Genomic DNA, 25650 nt, shown 5'->3' with positions numbered 1-25650 from the left:
ATCCTGAGCAAACTCACCTGCGCTCTCCAGGAGCTGCCAAGGAGGGAGCGCAGGGTGGGAGTCTGCCATCTCTTGTGATGTGATGATGCCTTCGAAAAAAAGATGCCAGGAGGAGAGCTGCACAGAGGGTTAGGAAGAAGGGAGGTGTTTTCTTCCCTGGTAGGGAGCTCTGGGGAGGCAGATCCTGCTGTTAAAGCATTTGCCTTCTTCCACTGTGCTAGCAAGGGGGTCAGGTGAAATAAGGGGCATCATCTGGGACCCCTAGGCAGCAGAAAGGCTTTGAATAGAAAAGGATGTATTCTGTGTATGAACATTTTCTATCATTTTTTTGGTTGTTGTCATTTCTGTTAAAGCCTTCCAGCCTGGATTTTGCTCATTACTGGGTTTTTTTTGCCTTTTGTTTTCCTTTCTAAAACCTTGCTACTTTCATCTGCCCAGGACAAGAGGTCAAATTTTAAACTGAACTGTAGTATCTCTGGTCTTCCTGGTATAAAACTGCTTCCAAAAATTGGTATAAAACTGCAGGACTGTCTCTCCCATTTAAAAAATGTATCTGCTGGGCTATCTGTCGAATCCTTTCTACAGGATTTTCTCCTGTAGAAAATCGTTATTTCTTCAAATGACATTGAGGGAATGTTGGGTTTGACAGAGCCAAGTACGCTGCCCTGCCTCATTGTTAAAAAGCACCTTGAGAAAAGAAATTGATCAAGGAGAAAGAGAAAAAGTTTTTAAAATGTCTTTTTTATATTTCTTGGAAGCCTGCCTTCTTCTTCTCCTGTGCACTAGTCATTTGCTCCTTTTAGGATGGCTCTGGTCCTTCCCTGCACAATCTGAATAAAAACTGTTGTTCTTGGAAATGATAAATGTACCTCTTCTGTCTAAAGTAAAGACTGGAAAATTGTAATGCACAATATAAGCCATAAAATATTAATTCACAAGAAATAAGCAGTGTGCTCCCCTGTGAGATTGAGAGATTACTATCAGGTTGAAAAACATGTAGGATAACCAAGGTTTATTTGGGAAGGAAAAGTAGTTAAAAGGACATTCAGAATGTGCATTGTGGCTGCTGTCTCAACTCTTCACATGAGATGCTTGGAAATGCATTTAGTTTTATAGATGAAATTTATTGATTAGTGAAAACTTGTCACCAAGGCCTAGAGAAGGCATCACTCAAAAACTATGCTGCAGGCTCCAAATGTGTTGGTTGGATCACAAGAAAACATACAAAAATATTACAACAATTACAAATTCTGGTACTTGACACTAATGAGAAGCCTTATTTAAGAAAAATGTGTGGGTAGTAATCAGTCATTAGCAGCTATTGTTTCCTAAGTAGCAAGATGATCTCCAGGCTAGCTCTTCATAATCCTATTGTTCCTCTCAATCATACAAAACTGAAATAGCAAGGCACAGAGAATATTGCCCTTGTAAGTGTCTACTTCTGAGGTTGGATGCTGAGGAATATTTTTGAGAATCGCAAGCAGGTCTGTAAAAAAAATATTGCTGAACCTGAGGCTTTTCTGGGAAATATAAGACAGACTTAGTTGATTGAGGTCTTTCTGCAAGTTGTCTACAATGTATAAGAAAGGTTAAAGCTCTTGAATAACTAATTATTATTTTTTTCTGTTTTCTGCTAAATTAAAGAATAAAAATCCTGAAGCTTGTTTGTTGAACTAATTTTACTTTTTAAATATTTTTATTATCAGGGTTTTTTTCATAACAAGAGTGAAGTTGGACATCATGAAAATATGATTCGGATAAAATGTAGTAACAAAATAAACTGAAAAGATTAAAATTAAATGTTTTGTCATATTTGTAAAAGAGTTTGTGTTAGCATTCCTGTGTAAACACTTAGAAAAACAGGTGAACTTGCAAATGCTTTTGAAGTAACTGTGTTGCCATCTTCTCAAAACACAATTAAGCGTTTTCTTTAGGTGGTTACAGTGATGAGAATTTAACCACCTTTAAGACTGAGTTGCACAAAATGATTAACAAAAAACTGATGAAACATTTTATAGTCTGAAGTGAACATGTAATTGGTCAAGTAGATTATAGTTTGCTCTGTCATTTTTTTTCCCTCTGAAGAATTACTTGCTGGAAAGAGTAAAGTGAAGAATGTTAGATTAAAAATATTTAGGTTAAAATGAACCTAGCTCGGATACAGCGTGATTGTGGTGGTGGTGACTTTAGGCAGCAATGACAGATCCTGGAATTAGGATTTGGCTTCAGTCTGTGACATAGTGCAGCATTGTTGGTATCGGGTTGGTCCTCAAGTTAGCCATGATTTGGTCTTCAACAGATTATCTCTGTCAACAGGCAAACCTAATGATAATACTGCTAATTTAAAAAGATAAACAGGAATAAATCTAGGAATACGTGCCCTCCCCTCCAAACCTGATAATCAGACATCTGTATCCACATTCAGCCCTACGGGTTCTCATTTACAGGCAGTAAATCCAGCCCTGCTGCAGCTCAGATACTTTTGATGTTTTTCTAAAAGAGATTTAATTTCTTGCAACTTTCCCAAACATGTTACGTTCTCTCAGTATTCTCTTTTCCGTACTTTAAGTAAGCAATTGGGTTGCACTTGATTCATTATAGTGCAGCTTCAGCTTTACAGTGGTGAAATTCAGTTCAGGGAAATTATAGTGAAGTGAAACCAACACTGCAGTAATATGCTTGGGAGTGTTGATCAAAAATGATACGAGCCAGAGAAGCAGAAGGATTTTGGAGAGTAATTATAAATATTACAAAACAGAAGCCTTGGATGCCGAGGTTTCTCAGTGAACTTCAATAATAACCTCATTCTTACTTTTGACATCTTTCATCTTTTTTGCTCAGCCTACTGCATCTGAATAATGAAATAGTGACTCTGACACTGAAGCGCTGATTTACTCTTCTCAACGTTTCACATGCTTTCCTCAATTTTGCATCTGTTTTCCTGCTGGCAGCAACCTCTTCCATCAAAACTGTCAATGTTTTTTAGAGCCGTAGATTTAAGAAAAAATAGGGAAAAAATATCCAAAACCTCTGAAGTGAATTTCTTTACTTCAGAAGCACTTCATATGGTAGTTTTCTATCAAGAAGATATATAGCAGAGATAGTTTAAAAAGAAGAAAGACGATTTGGAAGATCACTAGATAACAATACTTGCTGCCTGCTCTCAGCAAGGTGTCAGTATTGCCTGCTACAAAGCTTTTGGGAAGGAACCATTATGCTGTTTATGTTACAAGAGGACAAAAAGTGGGGAAGGGTTAGGGCTGAAAAGGGGGTGAAGCTAAATTCCACTTCAAAAATGTACCTGCCAGTAAGCTGATAGGAGAGAGAACATGCACTAATAGTGATCTAAAAGATATATTCTCCCTAGGATAAAATCATGTGCTGTACTATGCTAAAAAGTTATCGTTCTTTTGATTACTGTAAAGAACATATTTGAGGTAGAGGATCCTACACACGGCCTGTAGCCAGGACAGGGGCTTATTTCTGAGTTGCAGTTGTCACAAGCAACCACAGAGACCACCACAGGAAAAGGTGCTGACTGACCAAGGAGAACATACCTGTTACTGGGAAACTCTGTAAACCCCTTCCATTTCCCTAACTCTGTGCAACTTTGTAAAGACTCTCTTAACCTGTGTGCCTATGCCAGATGGAAATAAGAAACAGGAAGGATATTTGGGAAAGTCATAATAGCAATGAAGATCAGAGAGAATTTATGAAATATATATGATTTGAATTTTATAACCTATAAATCCTTAATGATGATATTGTTCTATGCTTCTCAATTTGATAATCTACTATAAATTTTACAGTTCATTACAATACAAACTAATTCTGTTCCCACATTTGTCTTCAAGCAGAAGATGTGGGAAAATGAAAGCAGGCAGATGCTGTAGTGTCATAAATTTAGAATATTTTAAGTTTTAACAGGAAACTTTCAGTGTGTGGAAGTACACTTCAGTGGGTGTTCTTTTCAATTTCAGTATGTTTCGTACCATCTCTAAGTGATGATAACTTAAAAAAAAGCTTGAAATAGAACTTCAGAAACAGTTTCCAATTTCTCAATTCAGGAAGTAATAGTAGTAATAATTTTCTTGTTTGGTTGGTAACAATAGAAATGGAGATACCAAAGAATTCTTTGGGAAGAGAGAAAAAGGGTGATTAGAGCAAATGCGTAGAAAGGAATATGGGCAATGGAAATATATTTCTCCAGAGAATCAGGTTCATAAATCGGAATGTCAGGCAAATATTAGTGAACTGGTTCACAAGCATTCATTTGCAAACTGTATTTAAAGTTTTGACTTGTGATGAGATGTCAGATTTTTCAGTCCTGTAGTATCTTCAGATCACAGATGACAGCAGCTGTTGTAAGAGAAAATGAGTAAGTAAATTGCCTGGAAATGTCACTGTAGTGTCCAGCATGAAATAGCAGGAGAGGTGAGTGGCATTTTTTGGAATGTCCATTTTCATTAGTAGGTATAAATTTGCTGTTGCTGAGACTGGTCCTAATCATACTGTTTTCTAGTCATCATTTCAAAGTTAGGCAGAAAAGAATCACAATTCGCACATTCTTATGTATATTGGTGTGGATATGTAATATTTTCTGGTTCTGTATTTTCAGGGTGTGCTTATTTCATTTTCAGCTTGCAGCTTAGAGTTGGAAATTTGTTTTTTATGACCTCTGAGATTCTAAAGTAATCATTTTCTCAGTGTAAGGTGAGTTGCCAAGTACACCTTGAATATATATTAATAAATTTGATATAGCTTCCTTTCTACTTTCATAATCAAGAAGGAAATTTCCCTTACTATGACAAGCAAGGTTTTGGTGATCACCTAGAAATTACATCCTTCCTGAAGAAACTAGAGACAATTGGAGATAAAAATACACTTTTCAAAATGTGAAGCATTGTATCCCTGAAAAATTATTGTTGATACCCACGTTCAAAAACAAAAGACTCATTAAAAAGAGTTTCCAACGTAGTATTGAAACCTAAGGTGTAAAATATTTATTACAAACTGTGTGCACACAAAATCTCCTGCTCTTACCATGTTTCAAGATGCAGAAAATGGAGAAGAATAAACCAGGCAGAAGTGAGAGGATTCCTATTTGTGAGTTATTCTTTGTTGCTTCAGAGAATGACTAAGTTTTCTGGAATAAAAAGGAAAGAGATTCTTAATTCTTTCTAGTATGTAGACAAATCTGTAGAAGGTGAAAGAACCTTGTGTATTTTATGCTTTCTATATCATATGTTGCAAAGAATCTTCAAATTCCGAGTTGAAAATGTATCAGTTAAACTTTTTGGAAATGAAGTCTTTTGGACTGTTTAGCCATTATCAGCTTTAGTGCCAGCAAATTTGTTCCCCTTGGTGATTTTAATATTCATAAAATTAACATTAATGACTCCATACCCAGTGAATTTCTATTACTGCTTAGATTCATTACATCTTCTCTAACATATTCAGCTCCTTAGTCATTTTCTCAATCTCATTGATATGGTGTAACATTTTTCCCGTAAATTGAATAGCTACCTAATCCCTCTTTGATCATTTTATAGTAAACTGTGAAGTTTATTTCCAGAAAGCAGATTGTTAACTGTGAAAATCTGTAAATTATTTATCTCCTGGAAACTAATGCTGATTAAGTTGTCAAGTATATTTTTTTATGACAGTTTTAGTTAAGTTTTTCAAAAGGTTTCCAAGTATATGCTTCTACATCACATACATTTTGAACAAAACCAGGATGGTTAGTTTGTTTCCCAGTTTTTTTGCTGGAGTGTAAAAGATGCTGTATGTGTAGGAATAATGTTTCTTATTGACTTCTTATTCCATTCGTGGTTGCAAGGGCTTCTTCCTCACCCGATTACATTTGACCCTGGCAAACAATGGTGAAGGTGGGAAGAAAAAGCAATCTGAGCCAAAATGTACACTGTAGTTATTTCTCTGTATGCGGGGTTAAGAAAAGATGAGTGTGCTGCAATGAAAGGTTGATTAGAAGGATACGCTGCAGAGGTACTGCAGAATGTTAAATTATGATTCCTTTTGGTAAGAGGCTACTTGGCTCAGCAAGAGTGAGCTTTGTATTCTTAAAACTTCTAGTCAGGAAATTACCACTTTATTCCAGAGCCGGAAAGTGTGGGGTTTTTTCCCTTAAAAAAGCAGAAAGTAATGGAGGATGGCATATGACCACCTTTTATTGATAGTTTGCATTAACCGGACCTATCCATGCTGACTGTTCCAGGGCATGGCTGCGTGCGGTTACTGCAGCTCTCTTGCTCTTGCAGAATGTTGCTCCTCTGTGATAGCCTCACATTTCCTTGTGCCACTAAATTAATTTTGCTGCTTTTTGTACAGCTGTACAACAGCTCTTCATACTGGGACAACTAACGGTTGGTACACGCTAACTTTGCATATACCGTGTCCCATTCCGCAAGTCTGTGCATAATAAAGTAAAATGTATACATGGGTGTCTAGCGTACTGAATGTTCATTTACTATGATTGATTACCCCACCTCTGCTACCCTAATTTGTAGACTGGTAGGCTGTAGCTGTTCTAATAAATCAGAGGCATGGAACAAACTGTATTCATACTATCAAGTTCACTGAGCTACCAGAACAGACTCAAAAAAGTCAGAATATCTACTGGGAATAGCCCATGGTCTGAGCTAAATTCTGATATAGGATTTATTTATAACTCCACCAGAACTATTTTAGCAATTTCATAGTGTAGGCAATTGAATTTCAGTCCCAGTAATTGTTTATTCCTTTGTGCTGTTAAATTTAATACTGTATGTGTAGCTGTTGGGTCTATGTGTGTGGAACCTTTTCCGTGGCAGCCATTCTCAGGAGTGTCGTGTTTTTATACATGTCCAATGGCACAGTGGTTGTATGGGTAGCAGATGGGATAAAAATGACTGAAAGGCTACAAAAAGTTAAATATCTCTTACAGGTCCTGAAAATCTTGTTCTTGATGGTACTCTAAAAAAGTTTAAAAAGTCAATCCTAGAAATATAACTTAATGGAATTGTGGACATATTTAGAGAACTTTTGAGGAACTAGTGCATATTCAATTACTGCAAGCTTGTTTGCTGTAGCAGGAATCTGTGCTTTGCCTATGCTATAGCCTAGTTCTCTCAGAAAATTGTATCTTTTTCTTACTTTACAACCCCTTGCTTCATAATCTTGACGTCCCTCACTGTGAAATGCATTGGGCAAGAGTGTATGTAGCAAAAAGAATTAAAAAATAATGCTAAGTGATTGGAAATTTTTCATATTATTTCTTTATTTGTATGTTAAAGAATACTTTAAAAACAGCAAAAAATTAAGATCAAGTGAAAAATGGGATGAATGAGATGCTACTATTTCCACTCTAAACTAGATAACAAACATTCTGCACCATTTCTGCCAGCAATGAAGGTGTCATTCTTCATTACAGTATATCAGGATATATTTTAAGCATTTTTTTGTGGTGATCTGGAAAACTTCAGATGTTGCTGACATTTTCTCTGTTAAAGTGTTGTACTGGAACAATTGCCTGTGGGTTTATATAGCAATATATTTCTTGCAGTCCTCTTCTGGTTTCCTCTTCTAATATGCCTGGAACAGATAGTACTTTTTTTTTCTGCATGTTGTTATGTGTATGTGTTTGCCAAACAGTGGGGATGAAGATGTCTCAGCTATTTGTAACTAAAAGCAATTATTTTTACTCTGACTTTGTAACAACTCCAGCTGTGATTATTTAGATAATATATAATGTTTAATTTTGTCTTGTACAATCCTATCCATGAAAATCTTCATGCTTTCTAATGGAGGAGAATCTTCATTAATGTTTGGTAAAATAAGCTGGTAAAGGCAAGCCAAGTCCCTAACAGTTATGGCATGGTACCCTTTCTAGATATGAATAAATCTGAAACATTTTTTCTTGGAGCAGAAGCCGTTACCAATTGCCTCTGTCCCATCTACTAAACTGCACTTTGAGTACAGTTTGGTTGGTTGTCCTTACTTTTTATACACAAGCAGGTAAATTTTTTCTTTCTACATCTCACATTGCAGTTTATGGTGTCACTTTTGCCAAACCCCCTTCTACCAGCATTCCTCTATGTGGTCATGTATTAAATCCAGATAGTGGTCTGTCCTGCAGCTTAACCCGTAACACACTTCCAGACTGGCAGTACGTTATTATTGCACATGGGGAGGAGTAGAAGGCTGAAGTTTCTCTCAGCCATGGATGGTTCCTTACATACCATACCTTAATGTTTGGCTTTGACATTTAGTTCTTTGTTGAATCCTTTTAGAAGTCATCTAAACTTTTACTGAGGTTGCAACAAACCTCTTAAGAGGAAGCAGGCTTTACTGCCACAAACAGTGAAATAAATAAGAGCTGTCTGCTTGTCTTCTTTCAGCTAAGAGCATAATAGGATTCTGATTTTGCTGCTGCTATTGAGTACTAAATAGTCAAGAAAAAGGTAGAATATTGTGGACCAGAAATCTGCATTAATTAGGCTGGAGGATGTATCACAGTAATACCAGTATCAGCATCACTAAGTCTTTGGATCAAGCAATTTCAAAGACTGAGATTGTGTTGCGAGAGCAGTAAGGCATATGTGCAGGCCTATTTTGTAATACCTTGGCATTAAGATTTTAACTATGCTTGTTATTTGTGAATATGCTGAGATGATGATTAATTGGTAGATTAAAAATAATGCTTTGGTCTTGGAATATCTAATGCCTGCTGTCCATGGAGACTGATATTAAAACAACTAACTTCTGTAAAAGTTCACGTAACATCCGCCTTGTCTTATCTTTACATAGGCCCTTTCGTTAGCTGGAGCAGGGAGAAATTTTATTGTTGTAATTCAGAGCCCAAAGACGTATGACCCAGAGGTCATAACAAGCAGCAAAACAGTATTATGCTACAGAAGAGCTTCAGTTGTCTGCTCACCTCCCTTACACCCTAGCATAGACATAAAAATGGAATGAAACAAATTAACTCAGCAGTGAGAGCTGTCTCTACTCATGGAAGACACGTAATGCACACCAGCTTAAGTACAGCCAGGCAGTCTGTGATTTTCAGAGAAATCTACCAAAATTACATTTGTGAGTTCTGGTTTTAATAACAGTTAGTGGTTAGCCCTCCTGCAGGTAGAAAAACATTACTTGGTTACCTGTGTGCAGCTGAGCTTTGAACAGAAAAGCCTCTGCTGCTGTAAACGCAACTGGGTTTGGTGACCTGGCAGCAGAGCTGCGGTGGGGCTTGTCTGGGCAATGGGAATCAGCATGGGAAACGGGGGGCGGTGTTTCCTTCACAGTTCGGACAAGCTGGCAGTCAGAGTAACTTTGTGCTGAAATAGAGAAGGTGGTGTCACATGTTTCATTTTCCGCTACAGGGATGGTGACATCTGGCCAAGTGATAAGGAACAGCTGGGGAAAGCACAGCTCTACGTTGCCACAGCTGTTTGCTTAGTGAGCCTGAGTCGGAGCCTTCAGTCTCCTATCATGCTATAATCTCATGACCACTAGAAGTAGACTTGAGATTTCTACTTGACTTTTTCCTAGGCTCCCTGTTGCCAACAGGAAGGTCACTTGCTTTTATTGTCAGAATGGAGTAAACAAAATTAGGGTCTTGTAGTACTCTGCTAGATTCCTGAGCTACTACGTTATTTTTAATGGATTTTGGGGCATGTGTGTGTCTGTTAAAACATGAATGTGCTCTTGAAACAGACAGCTTACATAGCTCTGGATATAAATCTTACTTGTATTTGGAACGTTTGCGAACACACGCAAAAATCAAATGAAGAAAGGGAAGGCCAGTGAAGCATTATTTCAGATTAATAGCAAGTTTAAACTTTAGTCTCTTCCTGTAATGGCAAGGCATATCTGGCATTTGTGAGTTCATCTGCAGGCACATCACTTGATCAGGCCTCTTCCACTGTAGGAGCTTCTGGCATATCTGGCAGCTCAGTCACTGACATTTTCGTGAGAGCTGTAATGCTCTCTCTTAGAGCTCTTCATCAAGAGATCTGGCTGGGGTGTGGGAGCTAATGACTGCTGATAGACAGGAAGGTAGATCAGATGAGATAATAGTCTTTTCTGACCTTAAAATCTTGCAATAAAAATAGCAACAATAAATCAAAATACCTCAAAGTTTCAAGCCTGAATATTACAAAAGAATAAAATTTACTTTGCCTGACACTTGCTACACTGCTGTTAAGGTTTAAAGCTTATGATAATTTATAAAATGCAAAGGATGGCAGTACAGTCTTATGGGTTATGAAGGCAACATAAAACTTTTCTGAACCCTAGACTTCAACTGCATGGCTTATATCACTGTGATTTTGAAATTCTGAGTATTATTTTGATCACCTTTTTATACAAAGTCTATAAACCAGCACTGTAAAATAACTTTTGCTTAGAATACAAAATTAACTCCTGTGGCTGACTGTTTATGTACACTAATGCTATTTCTTCATCATGAAAGTGATCGTTGGGATGACCACCTACATAATCAGGACATGAATTTTCTATCATAATGTTTAAGTCAGGTGAGAATTATTAAATGCATATTCAAATATTAAACTAAATTGTGAAATAAAAACATACTTTTTTTCTGCATTTTCTTTACTTACCGTATTGCTGCTTTTTCTTGAGTGTAAGGTGTAGGGTCTTCTGTTTGCTTTTGGTCTCAGCCAATGATTTATTCTCTTTTTTTTTTTTTTTTTTTTTTTTTTGCTTAGCTTTGTGCTTTATATTGCAGATCCAGCAGAGATGGGCAACTGGGACTTAAAGTTGAAACAGACTTTTCAGAAAGCAGTCATTACTCAGTTTTTAACACTGAACCTTCTTGGCATATTGATCTGTAGCTCACTGATTGATTGAAGTAGATCACATGCCTTCTACACTAAGAAGCTAAACTGTTGCTAGCATGCTTTGGGCACAGCTGGGTCCTCTTCAGGAAAACCTTTTTTGGGATAAGCTGGGATGAGTTACCACATGCATTTCTTGAACATTTCAGGATGAGGGTTGAAATTTTTGCCTCAGTGAAGTCAGTAGGAGTTTTGAAATTAACTTCAATGGAGTTGTGTGTTCATAGAGGCTTTCAGTTTCCAAAATCCTTGTCATTCAGTGTCCTCAACCTGTTCCTCTAGTATAAAGATGAAATATCCAGGCTCATTTGACACAAAAGCTACAGGTTTTTGCTGCCCAAAAGATCATTTTTAGTAATCAGAATCTCCTCAACTTTTATTTGAGACTATGTCATCTTCTGACCTTAGGAGATTAAATTCAGTTTGTCACATCTTCCACGTAGGAGCATCTCCCTGCCAGACTGGCTAGCAAAAGATCAGAATACAGGGCTCTTCAAAATGCCAAGACTTGAACTTTTGATACTCAAGGAGCATAAACCCAGGACAGACAGATAAAGATGTTTCCAAACTAAGGTTATGAAGATTTTGTTTTTCATGGACTCCAAGGTGTCCCACAGATCTCATTAGAAGCATGTTAATGATTGATGTAAATTGACAGAAACTGGACTTAATGCAATGAAAATTCCTTTCATTGTGGCAGAAGCACAAGCTATCTGTTTGTATAGTACCAGTCTAACCTGTACTGACTCAAGAAGCTGTCTGGATTCTTAGTAGAGTTTACTGGGCAGATACCATCAGTATCCGTAGGTTAAAACTGGGAACAGGACTTGGAAGAAGGCAAAGTACCAACTTTGTAGCTGTAGTGGTTCTGCACTGTATGTAGATCTGTGTACAGCCATACATACAGTGTACATCCCCTCTTGCTGTATGTAGCTTTGGAAAATGCAGAAGCTCCATCTCCTCCACCCACATGTGACATGCTAAGCATTATTTGAGTAGTATATAACAATGTCATACTAACAAAGTAGTATTGGAAGAAAATCTATTAATTTGGTTCTCATTTAATTTGAAGGTATGCACAGAAAGTGGATGTCTCAGGATTCATATTTCACACCTTGGCAGCCTTTACTATTGTGTCAAGGAGGCAGTGGAAACAGGCTATATAATTCGTACTGCTGTGATATTGTTATGCCTATACAGAGAAAAGCGTCTGAGGAACGTGAAACAGTGTGTTCTGGGACCTGTGGTTCCCCTGTACATCTTTATCATGATTCCTCTCAAGTATTATAGTTTACGCTGCTGCTTTCTGATATGTGAGAGATTGTTATCTGGGTAAAATCAGCCCATGTCCCCTTAAAGGTTAAGGAGAGGGAAGCGTGTTAGCTTTAAGGATGTGCAATGTCAGTGGCAGCATGGAAAGCAAAGTCAGTAGCTGGAAATCAATTGTAAAATATAAAACTCAATGCATGAGAATAGTAATGAAGCATCATTTACAAAAATATCAGAAATACAGATTAATTCTTTCTGCCACCTTTGTTTAAAATCTAATGAATGTATGCCAAGGTGAAATGCCAATTCTCCAGAAACCCATCCTGTGATGCCTTCACACTCAAGTCTTTGATATTTATTATCTCCAAGGTCCAGACTGGTGTCTGCGTCAGGCAGAACCAAGTGAACTACGAAGATTTCCTTTATTGTATTCTGAAAATTGCAGTGGCCTCTGCAATGTGTTCCTTGCTCTTTCCCTTCCACTCGCGCTCTCGGTTCCTTCAGCAGCACTCTGTAGCCACGTCCAATCTTCAATAAGGGGAAAATATGATAATGAGGAGACAGATGGGATCCTCTTCATGAACTCTAATCTCTTTTACTTTCATTGGTGACAGGTGCTGGAATGAATTCTGTGCTAATGGGAACTCCTGAACTACTGGGGTAAAATTTAAATACCTGGCAGAGGAAAATTATCATATGGTTTAAGTACCAGACTTCGGTTCGGGAGCTCTTCTGAAGGCTTTTGTTTGATTTGTGGCATGACACTTAATCTTCTGTACTTCATCCATAAAGTGTGGATAATATTGCCTTCTTTTCTTAGTCCAAGAGAGCGTGATGATTCACACAGGCTAGAAAGGAAAAGACATACAAAATTATTGCTTGAATTTTAAAAGGCTCGTATTAATGCACTGTGCAGAGGATCTGGAGCACATATTAAATGAATTATTATTGTTTTCACTTCCTATGAGCCATCATTTCTTTTCAGCCCTTGAATCCCAAGTTTCTGATACAAGGTTTACTCTGAGCAAACACTTTTCCTCTCAGAATTGCTTTTATTTTAGATTGAAGGAGAGAAAGGGGAATAAATGAATAAGAAATTAATACAAGGTCAACATACGAGAGAAGACAGGAACCATTCTCTTTATCTCAGCCATTTTGAGTAGGATTTTAGTTCTGTGTTGAAGCAGAGAGCATGGGACAGCATTATTTAAAGGGATGCAAATGAAACAGAGAATCAGGTGGCCCACTTTTATACCTCTATAACCCAGGAAACCCAGTATTGTAGGACAATTTTCTGTCTGCCTCTGCTGCAGCATTGCATCACTTTTTCTCATAAACTAAGAATTACCTTCTGTGTATGAACTTCTACTGTTTTTCCTTGTCAGCCAGATGAGGTAGAGGTCTGGAAAGAGAGGAGGTGGCATTAGGGGTGCAAGGGGGTGTTGGAACAGGTTGAAGACTCAGACCTACTTGTCTCAAAGGGATGTGAGGGCAAGGGAAATGGGTTTTGCAGGTGGCTGCTTTGGTTGGTCTTGCAACAGGGTAACTTCACAAAATCCATTGCGAAAGTCCCTCATGTAAAGTAGCTTATTTCTTAGCATTAAAAGTATGCTGTCTTTCTCCTTCCATTGAGAAATGCCACACTAGGATTTCTTCATCCATTTCATCCAAATATTTTTTTCCCAATTCCTTTAACATGAAACCTCATATCTTATGTCTCCATATTTTAGGGTGTTGGGACTGAATTGTTTGTCTACTCTCGGATATTGAAATCATTTTTCTTTCTTTTATGATCCACTATCATTTTCTTTCAAATACTCTTAAAAAACCTTTCACTTTGGTGCTGAGATGACTTGCTAAATGTCATAAAATTATTTGTGGATTTCCAGTGAATGTTCTTAAGTGTAAAGGGGCAATAAGTGTTGGAAGAATGGTAATGATACCTGGCTCGGCTATGTAAGGCTCTTAGAAAACTTGGAATCCAGTCAAAATCCGATTGAAGATAATACTCTTATCATATGGAGTACAAAGTTCAAAAAGGTTTACTGCTCTTGTAATCCAGCATATTTGTGAAATTTAGGAGTTTTCTAAACCCTGAACAATTCATGACAGATTGACATTTAGAACCAACTTTTCTAAAAACCATGATGGAAGTGATTATGTTGTGTCCCTTCCTTTTTGGTACTGGATGGAAATATGCAGATAATTTTTCTCTTTAAAAGTTTTGTATCTGATCATAATTCAAGGACCTTTGAAACCTTATGTGTAACAGAAAGACCAGATTAATCAAGAGTGTAGCTAGCAAAATCGAATGTTGCTTATTATAAAAAAATGAGTGTTTTTTAAGTTATGTGTTTTATTTTCTTAGCTTGTGCTTTCATGCAGTTGTTATGCTTTGTGCAAAATGTGGGTACAAGGTGAGGTCACAACAAGATGCATAAAAAGCAAGCAGTGTTTTCTCTTTTGTTGTATTCTTCCTGTATGTGAGTTAAGAACAACATGGCATTTTGATACGATATATTAATGAAAGGAGGTGATCTACTGCTAGATCACAGGCTTTAGCCAAGGACTATGCAGCTCAAGTCTGAGATAGCTCTGTAGTATCACAGATGGAGAAAGAAAGATGCAAAATAGCTTTTGCATGATTATATGGATAGAAGGGAGCCAACGACTCTGTTTTCTTTTATAGTGCATTTGTTCAGCTAAAGGCTGTGCGTGGCAGGTGTTCCCTTCTCACCTTAGATTCCTTACAAAGTCCCCGGTTCCTCTATATTGCTATTTTTTTATATAACACAAGCAACTCTCCTGATCTGTGCAGTTTACCTGCAACATAAGCTTATTAAAGCCAGAAAAATGAGAGAGTCTTTCTTTCTTTAAAAAATAAAACCTATTGTAGTATGAATCTTGTCCTTGGTACTGTAAGTCTGTGCAATGTCACATAACACTTTGTCTAATAACTTCCATTAACCTTGTACACACCAATCTGTTTTTAACTGCAAACAAATCTGGTATCCACAGTGAGGAGGATCACTTCTGCATATCCTTTAGCTCAACAGGAGAGTACACAAGAGAATTAATACAACTTTGGTATATAAATGTTTTCTTTCTTTTTGGCAATAGGTTTGCTAGAAAATTGCAGCATTCTGAAATTGGCGAGAAATTTCTCCCCAGAGGCATACTCTAGAAGTGCTGCTTGGGCAAAATATTTTTAAGGGGGAGGGGGCTTTTTCCTGGAGTACAGGCTTTCTGGTTTTGTCTGTATGTGTGTTATTCAGAGCTGAGCGCATCGCTTCTCATTGCGATCCAAATAGATATGCTGCTAGGAAGCTTTTATGTTACAATGTTCAAAGAAAAAGTCTCTTTGCATTGAATGTTTCTTGCCCTTATTTTAATTAAAAATTCACACAATATTTTCCTTTTCCTCTTATTTGTTTGGCTCAAGGCATTTATTTGTTATAAGAAAATAAGAATGTAAAGTATTTCAGATATCATCTCCTCTCAGTACAGCTTGTGAATCACCTTGTAAACTTACTAATGTTTAATGCTTTCTGATGGCAAAAGCTCTAGCTTTGTAGATAGATTATTTTTGTATTCCCTCTGTTTTCCTCCTATGGATCTTGGCACTTTGTCACTTGGTTAAGAATACTTATAAGGGACATCAAGAGCAGGCAGAAGCTGCAGGAAAACTAGTTGAGGTATCAGCTGAAGTAGGCCAAGTGCATCCTTGTCGCCAGCTTCCCGGCTCAGCCAGTATTGCATGTGTGAGGTGGAGGAAGGAATAATAACGTAACTTCAGCTCACCTTCTCACATTATTCCCAGATACTGCAGTGCAGACCCACCTTGATCAGCTGCTGAGGCTTAGCTCCACAGACTGAACTGGGGAAGCTGTAGTGCAGGTTCACATCCCACCAGACTGGGTGAGGAGGTGGTGGACAGTTGGGACCATCTTAAAGTGTTGCTGATAAATTTGCCAGTGTTACTCTGGCAGATCTGTGAGCAACCCATGAGACAGCATCTCTGAAGTATTCTAAGGAATGAATCTATTTTAAGTCTGCTCTAGGAATGTATGCTCATCACACTCAAGAGCACCGATACACCGCGAGGTCTGTTTCTCAAAATAGCTGCTGTGAAAAGTTTGTATGGGAGTCAGACAGAAATTGGAATTGTTAGTCACTGTGAAGAACTTTGGAGGTAGGCAGAGATGACCTGGCATCTGAAATGGCCATTTTAATTCAATCTAATGAGTATTATGCATGGAGGCATTTGGATACAAATTAAGAACTGAAAGCATTTTATGTTCCTGTAAAGTTAAATGTTACATTTGTTCTTAAAACTTGGAAAACTTGTTTAATATGGCCTTATTAGTTTAAAAAAAGAAAGCTCATATTTAATGATGGCTTTTAATGCAATTACAAGTCTCTTAGTTTTCAGACTAATGATAATCAGGAACAGATAAAACAGTACAAATAAATGCCACCTATTTATTAATTTTAACTGCTGGTTTAATAAAGAACAGGTTTGCCTCAGTTATGTCCTGCTTCCTATTCATTTCTATTTGATGTTGCAATATTCTGATCCACTATGCTAGCTGTGTCATTAGTTTGGAACAGCAGGGTATACTCTGTCCCTGTGAAGGGCTGTGCCTGTGGTGGGTTTCCATTGAAAAATGAGACAAAATATTGCAAAGTATGGTGAGGATAGCCTGTGATATTTTTCTGTACCAGAAAAAACCACCAGCCTTCACAAAACTCAAACTAGCCCTCTTCTTAGAGGTATTTGGCAAAACTCTGTTATGCTAAAATATTTTACTTTTACCAGAAAAATGAATGAAATAATTTTACATGAAATTTTTTTAGCTTTCACATGTTTCCCTGATAATGTTAAAGAATTACACAGGGTTTCAAAACTATGTGGTTCCAGGCCAGTCTAATCCACTCCATGTCTCGAGATTTCTGTGTATCAGGTAACGTATCTTACTGGTACTTTCTTTAGGGTAGAACTATATCCTAAAGAAAAGGATCATTTTGGACAGACTAGCAAGGCTGTCATTCAAGACGCAAAAACCTTCTCCCCTGTGCAATTAGGGAACACGCTCACTACTGACCGACTAACCCTGCCAGTTATGCTTCACTGAGGGGTAACTTGTCAAATGTCACTTTTTAGCCTGAAAACTAGAATTCCTGAATGCTCTTTAAGATGAGTAGCTGCTGCAAGGAGATTTGTTTCCTTCAATAAAGAATCTGCTGAAAGTCACAACCACAAGGTTACTGGGTCTTAGAAGGCTTTTAGGGCTCAAGTCAATCATCAGATGGGGATATTCCTGTCTGCTTGGCCCAACAGTGGCTGAATTCAAATGTGAGGTGGTGGTTTGGCTGAGAAATAGTGACAGTAAGTTGGGGAATTTTCTTACTGTGATTCGTTTATTTATAAAAAAAATATAATGTTTTCTCTTTCCTTGAAGAATGGCAGGAACAAAATAAACCAGCAGCATTCCCCCGCCCACTTTCCTGGGAAGCCTCTGCATGGAACTCGAGTCTGTGCTGCTTTAGAAGGTGCAGACCTGTCCTCCTCAGCTCTGCGCTACACTTTGTCTCTGCTGTGCACCTTTGAAATAATGTAGGAATTACATCAGGTAGCTCCACGCTTCTTTCTAAGCGCTTTGTCTCAGGTCGTAACACCAGGCATCCTCTTTTGTGATTTTACTGTACAGAGGAATTTAATCAGAGTGCTTAGTATTAATTTATTTAAATGAGATTGGTTAACATATTTGCTTCCAACTCCCATAGAGGAGGACCATTAACCCCTCATTCCTAACAATGTATTTACAAAACTCTGTGCATATCAAGTAGCACATGGAAATAGCCTCTGCTTGCAGGTTAGCCACTAGACTGTTGCTACTGTTCCTAAGTTCTAGCAGCCTAACAGAAGAGTGCTCTTGCAGAGGCATCTTACTAGAAATCTTAGAGAAGGGTTTTATAAAACACATTGTGTGCAAAATATTGTATGCGACCAAGTAAGTTAGTGCACCTGACTGGAGCAGCTGTATTTTGTTCCTTAAAGCACAGACAACTCCAAAGACTTGCCTGAAAGAGGCCACAATTCTGGTTTTTGCACTAGGAAAGGGTTAATGCCTTTAGTGGAAGATTTGAAAGAGAGGCTTGACAGTAGCCTGCTAAAGACTGAGCCTGACCTTCAAAGGAACCACAAATACAAGTAGGTAACAAGCAACAGTTGCAGGCCACTTACATATTTTTTTTTAGCAAATCAACACCACTGAATGTGAAATAAAAGAAAATAAAAAGTCTTTCCCCCACACAGAGATTACTGATAAACTTTTAAGGCAGAAAATTTGTAGAACAACTACTTGAAGTAGTAGTGTGTCTACTCTTTATTGTATTTGCTGGTAAACTTGGAAGTTTTCTTAATAGGATGGTCAGGAATCAGTCAAACAGAGCAGCTATAGCCTCGGAAAAAAAAGTCGGCTTTTGTTCTCTTTTATTGGTTTGAATTTTCTCCAAGTGAGTAAGTCAAGCAGAACAGGAAGCCTTGAAAGCATTTCTGCTCTTGCTCATCTAAACTTGGCTGCTCTGCAGTGCTAAAATCCCACATCAGCAGCTGAAGAGGTGAGATTTAAAAACTGTGGATACAGTTGGAATTAAATCAGCATTTCAAAAACTGAATTTCAGTGTCTCTGTGTTAAAAATGAGAGAAGCTACCTGTACCTACGTTAAAATAGACAGCATCATCTTGATGATGCTCCCTTCCTCCTAAGATTTCAACTTACATTGTATTTTCATTCCTCAAGGATATGATTCTTTTCAGTTCCCCAGTGTTCTCTAGTATGTTTAGAGTTTCAATAAGCTCCCAAACCCAAAGGAATAACTGACTTGTTGTAATAAACATAGCACACGACTCGGTTTAAAGTTCTTTTCTGGGAACTGACAGGTCATTTCCTCCTGTCATCCCTTACAAGTACTTGCTTCCTCACTTGAAACTTTTGGCCAAATCTGAAAATATATCTAAGTACCTAAATGCAGTGGGATTTTTAAGAATGAGTGGTGGTCAGCACAGTGCTAAGAAGTGGTGGTGTTTGGGATGTTTCTGGTTTGTTTTTTAAAGATTTTTTTTCCCCACTTTGTAACTAAATATTTTTGACTATATGTACTTTGAGTGGCATTGCCCACACATTGAATTTTTCACGAAACTTCCCTAGAAGAACGTCTTTAAAAAAAATATTATGATGGGCCTGATATGATAATATTTTTGCGGTAACTGAAAATATTAAACTTGCTTAAAAAAACCCAAACCAAACAAAAAAAGTAATGAAACCTCTTGTACTTCATGACTAGAACTGTTTGCACTTCATGTAAAAACTCCATAGCATCTTGCTGGTGAATCAAAAAAATTGATAGAGGTTTGCCAAAACCAAACAAAATGCTTGATCATCTGATTCTGGGGATGTGACTGTTGCTCAGGTGCCTTCCACAATTCTGTTTAGAAGCAGAAGGCAGAAAGTGAAGTAGTAATTTATACCCAAAGGAAGAAAATACTGGGAAATAAATGCACAACGAAGTAATTCATAGCTTCTTGAGGAAGAATTCATTACATTTTCCTCAATGCTGATTCAGAGTATTCTCATCAAGTAATTATTTGCTCAGAGATGCTTTTGCTTCTTCAAGGAAAGCATAAGAAATATCTCCCTGGGTGCTTATGTTAGTGTTTGTTTAGTGCAGATTCCTATTTGTCTTCCAGATGTCTTCATCTTTGCTGTTCAAGGAGAAGAAATTAGAGTTTACTTGGAAACTTTGCCTTTGTCTCATCAGAGGATGCTGATTTTATTTTGCTAAGTATAGATGGTAATACAACAATCAATTGTACAGATTTATGAAACATAAGTATTAGTGTTCATGTGGCATTGAGAAAAAAGAGGGGGCACTCACAGTGTTAACAGACCAATGACAAGTATTTATGTTTCTCTCTGAAGATGTTTCAATTTTCAAGGGCCTGTGGTAGGAATGTAATATCAAAACAGGATGTTTTGCAAAACAAAGTAAGCAAAATAGGACACACATCGTAAACATTGCTTGCAAAATGTACCTTGAATTGAAAAAAGAAATGTCCTTATATAATTGTTGGGAAGAGAAAAATATTTTTCTCTGATCTGCCCCTAGCAGATGGGGTGTATTTCATACTTAAGGCTCTGCATATTCTTTTATACCCACTATGTGGCTTTTATTTGTGCTGCACTATTTTCTTACAAACTGCATTAATACTTCTGTTTTACCTTCCACTTGTCCCTAAATATAACATATATTTTAAATATGTTTTGAATTTATGCAGAAATTACAATTTGGGGTCCTTTGTAGTCCCTGTCTTATCTTTTTTAAAGACAAAACAGGAATTCAAGTAAACAGAAATAGAAGCAGTTAATTAAAATAGTCACCAACGATGTTACTACATGGCAAAAGAAGGTTTGAGTTGGAAAATTTTCTCTCTGTCATCATCCTCAGGAGTTTTGGATTTGTATTTGTCCTTTCTTTAGGTGAATGAAGCCATTGGAAAAAGAAAAGGATTTGCACTTCCTGCAGTTCCAATCCAGCTGTTCAGTATCTCACAAAGTTTGTCATTCTGTCCATTGGTTTATATGTATAGACAAACAATGTTGGTGTCATACACCACATCATTTTCTTGATTTATACTCATATAAATTGAGAACTGTGTATCTGAGTGTGTCTATCTCTCCTTCTGTAATCTTCTTTAAGAAAGCACTTTGGTTTGAGGTTCTATTTTCTGGTGAATCAGTTCTGAGAGATGAGTAGCGCAAGACCCAGAAAACGTTTCTGTCTCCTGGGTAGGAAACTCACTCAACATAACTGTGTGCATGAAACAGTTTATTTTAGGAATGGTCCAGTAGCATATCAAGAATAAACCTCTTTTATCTGTAGTTATATTTACTTAGACAATCATATAGAGGGCATTCATATCTAGAGTTTGTTGGTGAAACAAAATGTAAAGGTTTCCTGATTTCTAGGAGTTTTACAATTTTATTTTTCTTTACCTTAGGTGCTTAGGAAAAAGTAGGAACTGGCCGTATCCCCCTGTGCAGCTAAACCACAGTCATTCCTTTTTTCCCTTTCACCAAAAAGTAAAGTGAACTTACAAAGGCATGTTCAGGCTTTATGATTAGCTGCTGCCTGTTGGAGCGATACCGGAGAGAGGGACTGCACAACCCAGTGCTCAGACACGGGGCTGGTGGCCGCAGAGCTGCCTGCGCTGAGCGCAGCACGCGAAGGGTGGGGGGCCTTCTGCACCGCCTGCTGCTTCCAGCTCCCGCTCTGGAGCTATAGCCTTCTTCAGGAATGGCATCTTGGAGACATTCACCTGCTCCCCCCTGTCCCCCTCTTGAGAACAGATGTCTGAGAAAGGTAAGAGCAACCGCTGCTGAAATAAAATGCCATAGTTCAGAAAGAGCTGTCTGAAGGAATTTTATTTATTTTTTCTTCTGTCGTGGCTCATAAATGGAAAGGGGTTGCCAGCACTTATCACACTAGAAAGAGCAACACTGTAAAAATTACAAAAGAGGACTTAACAAACATGTAAAGTGGTTTTTAATTTCAGACACCCTGGAGCATGATGCATTTGAAAATTTTTAATTGGGAGCTTGAAGTTTGATAGATTTAATTGCAAAAGATAGTTAAAGTCCTGAGCCCAATGAGTACAAACAAGAATTTATAAATTTTTGAAGCTTTCTTTTAATGTTAGAGAGCCACCATGTGCATAATACGTGCCTTGTTTGTACCATTCATGAAGCGACCCTCCTTCCACAAGTGACCGAGTTAATCTCTAGTTTTCAAAGCCTTTATTTTTGTATGTTGGAAACTATAAAATGCACATATTAAAACCAATATGAGCGAGGGAATTCATAAGCCTCACGCTAGCTGAATAATCGTAGGAAACACACAAGGCTTTTTTGTCTGCCAATATGAAGGCTGATAGCACTCCATGTAAGTACCACGTGTTGTCAGCTGTCAAGATAAAAGTGCTTTGCTACATCCTGGACAGGGTTAGAACACACTTCTTCAGAGAAAAAGTTTCTGAGTTTGTATCATCTGTTGGTTTGGGTTTTCTGGGGCAATGGTAGCTTTTTTGTGCTTTGTGAGGCTTGCTTTATATATGTATTTATGTCACTAATTCCTTCAGATTTACACAATTTTTCCAGCAGGCAAATTGCAGATATATATCTCATCATCTTACTTAAATGCAGGGTTTGGTGGGTTTTGTTTGTTTGTTTGTATCATACTGGCACAGTATGTTCAAATACCATCCAGCTTACACCCCTGTTTACTCAGTCAAATAGGTAGGTCTACAGAGGTAATCAGGTCCATCTGTGGGTCAGCAGGCTCATGTATTCCTCTCAGAAATGGCGTATGCCTCAGAAAGCTTGTTAATTGTTGCTGCCTGTACTGGTTGAAGCTTGGAGAGCTTAGTGCTGGTGGTGACTCTGCCTACAAGCATGTCATGTAGGAAAGGTTCTTCTTCATCCCGGTCTCTGAAGGATTAGAGGAACATTTTTAATTACTCTTCATAATGTTGCAAAACTTCCTTTGGGCTTTGTAGAGACAGTTACAAATAGAAAGGGAGTCTTATCTGGAAGCCAGGAAAAATGAACAACTCCAGAGCTGAGAGGAGAGTTAAAACCAGTGATGTTGTAAACAGTCTGAAGGACAGATAGGGTTCTTCCAGTGCTAGAGATTGCTGGGCCAGTTACTGCCTGTGTTACCCTGTGGTCTGAAGTTTCCAGATGGTCTCCAGATGTTAACCCAAGTAAAGAGCTGCTAAAATAAAACTTTTAGAATATTTGTTTGTTTGTTTTGCTGGCTTTCCAAGTTTGTACTTTTCCATACTTGTTTGGTTGGGACTTTGGAGGTTGATTTCTTTCTTTGTTATTCTCCGTTTTATCATCAAAAGTTTCTTCCATTGAAAATACCATAGTTGGGGAGATACTTGGAAAAGAAAATTACACTTCTACAACAGAGAGATAGTTGTCAGTAAAATCTGCTTCCTCCCATTTTTCCAAATAAAACAGCTTTTAGAGCAAAACTTGAGTACTACTTAACCTTACTTTTGAATAATGTAGGTGTGAAACAGTGGTACTAATATTCTAGCGTTTTCTCAATCACAATAGGATGCTGAACAATGTGATTTTTATATGTTTCATTTTTCTAATATATATGCAGTCTGGGGTGGGTACAAGGTTTTTTTGAACAGTTTGAAAATAACAATCATATTAGTATCTTATTCATTTTTCTGTTGTGCTTTTCAGAAGACCAAAGCTTCATCATTTGTTAGAAATATCTAAGAATTACATGGTTAACTTAATGAAGTGGTTTTGCTCCTCCATGGAGTACAAATATCATTAGTGTTGAAAGATTATTACTGAAATACAGGCTTCACTGAGTAACAAGGCTTAGTATAGATATTTTGTGCAATATTCCTTTCAAAATTCAATTAGTGAAAGTACTTTTGTCATGAATAGCTTGTGTAGGGCTGGTCAAAATAAACATTTTTTTCAATCAAATGAAATTGTTTCAGTCTACACATTAGCTTATGAAGGGTGGGGTGTAGGTTTTTTTTGTTTTGTATTTCTGCTGAAAATTCCAGCCATTGCTGGGGGCAATACATAAAAAGAAACAAAAGGAAAGCAAGGAGACTAAAGTAACTAATGAAATGGTTTGTGTTCCTGTGTTTTGCTGTGAAACTACTAAACTAATCTTGAAAAAAAAATTTAAAAAATCATTATGACATTATAGGGTCTTGCTTCCATGGCTTAGTGTTTTTTATTGAGAAACATGCTTCACTGGTCAGTTGATTATTCTCTGTTGTTAATCTGTATGTTAATTTTCTTTTAGTTGAATAGCCAATGAATGCAAAGAATCTATGAGAAAGTATTGTGTGGCTGGTAATGGAAAGAAGGCGAATTTGTCTTCCAGTCAATTGAATACTAAAAAATGTTGTAGAATTCTCTAGAATTTTACTGAATTTTTGGAGAAATTGGGCCACATTTTTTTCTTTTTATTCTGTTATTCCATTTAATTTTCGGTAGTTTCACTAGAAACAATCAAGTCCATACATTTAAAGCTGCTGTTGAAAAGAAGTAGGTTAAGGATTTAGGTCAGATTACATATATATGTACCTGCATGATGTATTTTGTGCCCAACGAGAAAATGAGAGCTCAGGTTTCTGCAATGCTGTCCTAAGACATTTTGTGTGACAGTTATCTCATGGAGTTGCTGAGTTCTTGCATTGAGGACTTGAGGTCTAAAGATACAATATTGGTGATGTCTTGTGGGCTTTTTTGGGCTGTTTTGCCTTTTGCCTTTGCAAATTTTCTCTTTTAATTGTAACAGCTCTTCCTGCCACCTGACTTCACACAGATGCAGAAAATCATGTCATCTTAATGACTATTTTTTAAGGTGTCTGGTTAACAATTCCTCTAATAGAGTTCTTTTTCACATCTTAGAAATAGCTATCAAATCCTGGGTGTTAGGTAGTTATCTACCTGTGACATTTTCTTAGAACAGTTGACTATTTTCATTATCACACCTGGTCATTGCATATTATTTCATTATTTTGTCAGTTGTGTTGCAGCAGGAATGATGTTTTCTTAGTCTCTATTCCATCCCAAAGGAGAGTGGCAGCTACTCAAGCTGAAAGCTGATGTTTCTGATTTCCTACCTTCTTATCTTTGATAAACTGGCACTCATGGTATTTGGGGACCTTGAACACTGGTGCATTTCCGGCTGCTTCTGTACATCATTCTTGTATGAATGACATGAGCTAAAGACCCAACTTCCTAAGGTATGTTTGAAAAATTCAGAAAAGCTTATCTTAGATTTTTGTTATGTTTGTCATTACTAGGATTAATCATATCCGCTCACACTAATTATATCTTTATGTTCCTTCAAGTAGTCAAGATCAAAGCCATTTCTAATCATTAAAAAGCCAACATACGTATATCTCAAATGCATGCAGAAAGCAATGCAAATTTTAAAGAAAACAAATCCTGAAAGAGCAGTACTGCAAAACTGTGCTTCCCACACATTCCTGTTTGATTGATTGTCACTTAATATTTTATTAAGTAGCGAAGTCTAATCCCCCTTGTGAAACCTTTTAGTCCCCTTTCCCTCTGCCCCTCCTTCAGAATATATAACATTTAAATCCATCTCTCTCTGGTGAATAAATCTATTTTTAACCTGTTTTCAGTACTAATCTCACTTAACCTGGTTTTGGTATGCATTGGGCAGGAGCAATGTAATTTAAGAATTATGAGATTTTGCAGTGGGAATAGGAAGGCAGTAATTGATTCCTATACATCAGTAAACTATTATTGGTGAAAATATACATCACATAAAAGAACAGTGTAGCAGGTGAAATACAGATTTTGCTTTTCTTGCCAAACATGGCACAAAACTCCAAGCACAAGAATCAAAACAGTTCACCAGCTTTTATGTTACCTGCCTGCTT

The sequence above is a fragment of the Falco punctatus genome, assembly GCF_963210335.1.
Source record: "Falco punctatus genome assembly, chromosome: 15".
Lineage (NCBI taxonomy): Eukaryota > Metazoa > Chordata > Aves > Falconiformes > Falconidae > Falco > Falco punctatus.
This window is presented reverse-complemented; position numbering follows the sequence as displayed.